Below are 6,734 nucleotides of genomic sequence, written 5' to 3'. Positions count from 1 at the left end.
CCGGGGGGACGGGGAGGCTGCTTCCTTCCGCGGGAACAGGCTCTGTGGGGTGAAGGGACTTCTTACTCCCCCCCCCCCCAAAAAAACTTGTTTTTAACCCTTTATTGTTTATGGAACTTCACGCTGTTTGCAGTAGCAGCTGGACTGGGGGAATTAGGAGTAACCTTGTCCAGACCTTTGTCTGCAACACCCCACCTGGCATGGATCTTGTATATAAGACATCTCTGATATACACTGGGGTTGTTGTTCTTTAGATTACTCTGGCGTTACCTATGGGTTTGTGCGTTTTTCACTGTGGGGTGAAGGGGAGGGTGATCTTGTGCACAGACCCTGCTTGTGGGTTTAGCCACTGTGAGAACATTTGGGGTGATCTATAGTGCTGATACACTGGCTGGCTTTCAACAGAAAGCCTCTTAATTCATTGGACTAATTGTTGTTGTTATTGTTGTTGTTGTTATTAATCTATTTTCTTTTAAGCCCACTTTTCCTCCAAGGAGGTCAAGGTGGCTTAGATTATTTTCTCTCCCTATCCCCATTTTAACACATTCAACTGAGGCAGCATTCCCTATGTAGTGAGGGTGAAAATGTGTTTCTCGTGGGATTGCTGTTAAAAGCACAGCTGTTAAAGGCAAGGACAATGGAAACAAATAGATTTGGCTGGTTTTAAATGATAGGGCAACAGACAGCAAATTATGGGCATGCATGCACATTTTATTATAGAATCAATGGAGACTGAATACTTGCTTTTTTTCTATGTAGTCACTCCTGGAGACACTGGCTTCTTTCTGAAAGTAAAAACTCATTGCAGATTGATTCTGCATTGCCCGCAGTGTGTCCATTTAAAGACAGATGAAAACAGATGTAGGAAGTCCTGGCAAGCAGAGGTATATGTGCATCTGCTCAAGGATGTTGTAGGTGGATGCATACCAAGATTGCATACCTTCTTCATTCACCTGAGGCATGTGCCAGGAGGAAAAGGCATGGATAACCTAATCAAAGGGAGAGACTTCAAAGTCATATTAAGTAACCACACCCACTTTTGTGGACAGCACATTAGAGTTGTAAAATTTCTGGAAATTTTGAAGCCATGGGAAAGGAACATCCCCACCCTCGTGGGTTTTCTGGGGGTGGGGAGAAATTTTGGGGGAAATTATATTTGATGGATTGACACAGTTGAATGGATAGAAAGAAGGAAGATCACCTGAAGTCTGGCTTGGAAGCACTGCAAGTGGACTGTTCTGCAAATGATTTGGAAGCCTAATGTTCCTCCAATATACACTGCTTAGAGATGTTTCAAATATTAAACGGCCTCTAAATGCTTTTAAATAAATAAATAAAAATGAAAGGCACATGAAGATAAATTATCGTGCAATGCACATGAAATAATCTTCTTTTGTAAACCACCTTCAGATGACTTTGTCCGGAAAGGATGCATATTAAATGATTTAAAGAAAGAAGTTGTATTTATTATATATTTACAATAAACTGATAAAGGAGGTAAGGCTGCTAGCATTTTAAGTCTTCATTAGCCATCATCACTATCTATGAATGAAGCCGATTCAATCACATGTGATGCTCATCCTAATTCCCATCTGACTTGCTGTCATAATTTTTCCAGTGGTGGTGGAAATCTTTCTTGGTCAGAATGCTGACATTGTCTAGACATTGTTTATAGTGCAATTGGATTCCAGGGGTTTTAGAACACTAATCGCCATTTGGAATCCTGCATTTATCGTGGTTGGAATGGGTGGAGCTGAATCGTAATAACCGCAGTACCACTGGGGAAACAAAACTGGGTGGGAGGACAATGCTGCCATAGGTAGGTACATCATTCGGTCAAAGGATTTGCAAACTAGCTGAAAGCAATGACATAACAAGTAATATAACCAATACCTGGAGAGGAGCAGAATGAGCGGAACAAAGGCTTAAGAATATACACACAATATTTAGTCGTCAAGATATATAACCTAGCATTTCAGTTACAAAACCTATGTGTGCATCTGTCAAATACACTGGAAATACTCTGCTATGTCTCTTGATGATTTATGGTCCAATTCTATGCATGTGTACTTGGAGGGAAATTTGTGTTCAATGGAATTTACTACAATTCAAATGTGTACGAATGAATTATTCCTAGCGCTTACTGCCTATTTTAATATTCTCCCTCGTCTCCCATAAGCACTTTCCCCAATAATAAATAGGATCTTCATACATTCTTTATATCTTTTTATTTCTTCAGGACGTTTCATCTCACTCCACCACCACCACTTAAGCTTTTTGTCATCCAGACAAAACAAAAATGCATTTAATAATAACAACACTGGAGAAGAAAAAGTCGGTAAAATTTTGCTTTTGGTGATATTTTATGGAAGAGAGCTTTTGTCCCACTCCCAGCCTGTTGTTCACGCATTGAAACTCCTGACTATTCCCAATTGGTTTGACCTTGGGCAAATGGTAATTTTTCTTTGTCAGTCGGTATAAATGCAGCCACTGCAATCACGGACTTTTCTTTCCAAAGGAATAGTTTGTTTGCCCTCCAATTTCCCACCCTTTCATTGATGTTGCCTTTCAGTAAAGTTTCGCCTGCTGGTGAAATGTTGGGTAATTGATGGATCCTTCCTACTCTTTTAAACCAAACAGAACGATGCCCATAAAATTGCCGTGTTTCTGTCATGTTTGCATAAACCAAAACCTGAACTGGGAAGGAGAGCTTCCTGTGTCAGCAGAGAATGAGCTAAAGATGTGGGAGCTAAAAACAACACTCAGTAAGGCAGGAAAAGGGAACCTCTGACCCTCCAGATGTTGTTGGATCACAACTCCCATCATCCCTGACCATTGGTCTGGAGCTGATGGGAGTTGACGTCCAACATCTGGAGAGCCCCATCCCTTCAGAAATGGATGCCAAAGATACTCTCAACCACTCCCCTTATCATTTAGAATGATACTGAAAATGAGGGGAATACAGTCAAGTATATATTTTTATTTTTTAAATAGTACTTCCTTGTTGAACTTTGGCGTAGTCTGGCCCCATTACTGTACTATTGTAGGTGCCCATTGGGGCTGGTATGATGGGAGATAGCTCCACATTACATGGAACCAGAGCCAATGACAGAGCCAACTCTAGTTTTCTCCCCATCTTCTTAGAGACAGAGGAGGCTAGCAGCCAGGGCCACCCCATGGATTGGTTTTAAGTTAAAAGGCAGGGAGGTGGGGCTGAGGGCAGAGGTTGGTGGGGCAGTAGCCCATTAGCTCCAATGGCCCAGCCGCCAATGATTGCTGGCAAGGGCAAGATGGCAGTGGAGGTGGGTTTGAAGGGGACTGATATGACCCCATTCCACAATTTGTAACATTCAGCCGCAAGATATCCCCCCCCCCCAAGCATTATCTGTTAAGCATCTGCTCAAGTTCTGATCTTAACAAGTATTTGCATGATTTTCTGATCCTGGCCCTAAATGAGTGCCTATCTCTTTCAATTTCCCACTGCCTAACTGGCCTTTTCCTCTCACGCTGCAGCCTTATTCTGCTCCTAGGATAGGGAGCATGCTCTTTGACCATCGTGCAAACAAACGAAGGCTGCAGATCACACACCCGTAGAAATACAGAATATTTATGCAATTTTCAGCAAGATGGCTTATGGAATATGCATATGACTGGGGTGTGTCTTGCTTCATTTGAAAGGCGATTTGGGAAAGGGGATTATATTCAGGCTAAAAGCTACAGAACGAAGGGATTAACTAACCTATATGTGCATTTGTTTCCCATTCTGTATAAATAGATTCCTGATTTCCACTGTCTTTTTTCGTTAAGTCTCTCTATGTCATTTTAAAAATGTATATATGTTTTATATTTTTGAAATGTTAAGGTGCAATCCAATGCACAATTTATTAGGAAGAGGATTGGCCCTCAAATGTTCTGAAATGGTTATTTATGTGTTTTGTCTAATTTTTTTTCTCAAATAAGAAATTCATTTTAACAAATAATTTTTGCTGAGGCTGCATTTTTAATCATGATACCTATATCCTGATCCTGAATAAAAATGTAAACACTGGGCCTGCAGTGTCTGTTGATGGAGCCTAGCTGCACACTTCCCTGGTGAATGGAGATAAATGCATCTCAAATATAATCTGTCCTTTGCATATTTACACCCACACAGAAAGTGCTCTTCTAAAATAAAGCAAAATTCCCCATGCTTGTCTAGGCCTAGCTACTGAAAACTGGCCCAAACAATAGATGTTTAAAATGTGCCCTGAGGAGGCACCAGAGAGATACAGAGCTTGCTTTTTTGTTGAGGGTTTCAAGCCTCAAGTACACAAACCAATCAAGTTTATGACATAGGAACAGCTGCCTGTGTTAACTTCCTGAACTCTTCTCACTAGAAGGTCCAAAGATGGGTTGTGCACATGGAATATTTTCTGTCATGTTTGCCAGGGGACCATTGGTGACATTCAGTGTGGTATATATACAGTGGTACCTCGGGTTACAAATGCTTCAGGTTTCAGACTCCGCTAACCCAGAAGTAGTACCTCGGGTTAAGAACATTACTTCAGGATGAGTACAGAAATCGCACAGTGGCAGCAGGAGGCCCCATTAGCTAAAGTGGTACCTCAGGTTAAGAACAGTTTCAGGTTAACAACGGACCTCCAGAACGAATTAAGTTCTTAACCTGAGGTACCACTGTACTTGGAAATAGACTGAAGGGGGTACCACTGTACTTGGAAATAGACTGAAGGGGGGAAACTAGACAGGAATGAGGCAAGATAGGTGAGTACCTGAGGACTGGAAAGTGGCCAATATAACACCAATTTTTAAAAAGGAATCCAGGGGGAGTCCGGGAAATTACAGGCCAGTTATCTTAATAACTGTTCTGGGTAAACTAGTGGAAAGCATTGTTAAAGGATTACCAAACATGCAGAAGAATAAGTTTTGCTGAAGCAGAACCAGCGTGGTTTCTGCAAGGGTAAGTTTTGTCTCACTAATCTTTTTGAGGGGTTTTTTAGCCTTAGAGGAGAGGGTTGTTTGGGTTTTTTTTAGAGTGTTAACAAACATATAGAGGTGATCCAGTTGACTATGTGTACTTAGGTTTCCTCTAGAATGCTAGCATTTTGGGGGAGGGATTCGAGTGCATACCAGAAATTTAAATGTGTGCAATCCACTTTTTTAAAAATTGCCTTTTACAACTAGGAAAGTGACAAGGAAATGCATTGAAAGCTGTGGGGTGGATGAATGATTAATGGGAAGATGCACAAACACCACACAAGCAAATTAGGATGAATGTTGGTTATTGTGTAACTGGCCCACAAACAAATCAGAACAAATGCTCCATAAAGACTCACCATAGTCTAATCTTTGTGTAAGCTTTGTGCAAGCAAGTCAATATGAATGCTCAGTAGGCAGGCTGTCTGGGGAAGCCCATAGGCATTCAAAATGCTTCTGCTAAAGTACCTCCAGCATCCTGTTCTCTTGAGTACTACTGAATATACTGAATAAGTTTAAGAAGAAGAAGAGTTTGGATTTGATATCCGGCTTTATCACTACCCGAAGGAGTCTCAAAACAGCTAACAATCTCCTTTCCCTTCCTCCCCCACAGCAAACACTCTGTGAGGTAAGTGAGGCTGAGAGACGTCAGAGAAGTGTGACTAGCCCAAGGTCACCCAGCAGCTGCATGTGGAGGAGCGGAGACGCGAACCGGGTTCACCAGATTATGAGTTTATCACTCTTAACCACTACACCATGCTGGCTCTCAACAAATAAATAGACTGTTCTCCTAATGGCTGGCAGAAAGTAGAGTCTCCCAAGGATCATTATTGGATCCATGCTTCTTAACTTGTTCATTAATGATCTAGAGTTAAGGGTGAGCAGTGAGGCAGCCAAGTTTACTGATGATACCAAGTTCTTCAAGGTGGTTAAAACTACAAGGGATTGTGAGGAGCTCCGCAGCATTTGGTTGGCCACTGTGAGAACAGGAGACTGGCCAAGATGGGCCTTTGCCCTGATTCAGCAGGCTTGCTCTTGAGATAAGTCACCATAAATTTAAACGCATTGCAAGTCCCCTAATGCATGTAGACTGTTCAATATTAAAAGTGTGTTGAAAGGTCCAGGGACCTACCACTAGCCTAGACATGGAACCAGAACTGCAGATTCCTATATTCAACTTTTACATGGTTGTTCACATACATGTTAGTTATTGGTTTAAAACTCAACAAAAACTTTTTTAAAAAAACAACAACTGCAGATTCCTGATTTATTTGCTGTCAAACACACCGTGAGGCTAACCTCTGGATAATCTATAACAGGGTACGGAACCTTTGGCTGTTCAGACATTGGACTACAATTCCCATCATCCCTGACCTACTGGCAGGGGCTGATGGCAGTTGCCATCCAACAATAGATGGACGACGACAGGTTCCCTATCCCTGATCTGTGTAGCATCTTGCTTCGGACATGCCCTGTAGGACATATATCTTGGCTGCGCGTGTCTCCTGGCATCACATTGGCGCTCAAAATTGCGTGTTGTGCTTTCTGGTTGGATGGCGAACCACCACCGTGCTGTCATCCATACCATGAAGACCAAGACTTGCGCTGCATCATCACCATGAGCCACTCGTGAAGCTCCCCGGGCGCCCCTTCCCCAGCCCCGCGCTTTCTTTCTAAAAAAAAAGGGAAGGAGATCCTGGGGTTGAAGCCCGCCTGGAAGTCACGCCCTCTGACCTGGAAGCCCTCTCGCCGCCTTTCCC

This window comes from Podarcis pityusensis, assembly GCF_964106645.2.
Source record: "Podarcis pityusensis genome assembly, chromosome: 1".
Taxonomy (NCBI): Eukaryota; Metazoa; Chordata; class Lepidosauria; order Squamata; family Lacertidae; genus Podarcis; species Podarcis pityusensis.
Note: the sequence above shows the minus strand (reverse complement) of the source record.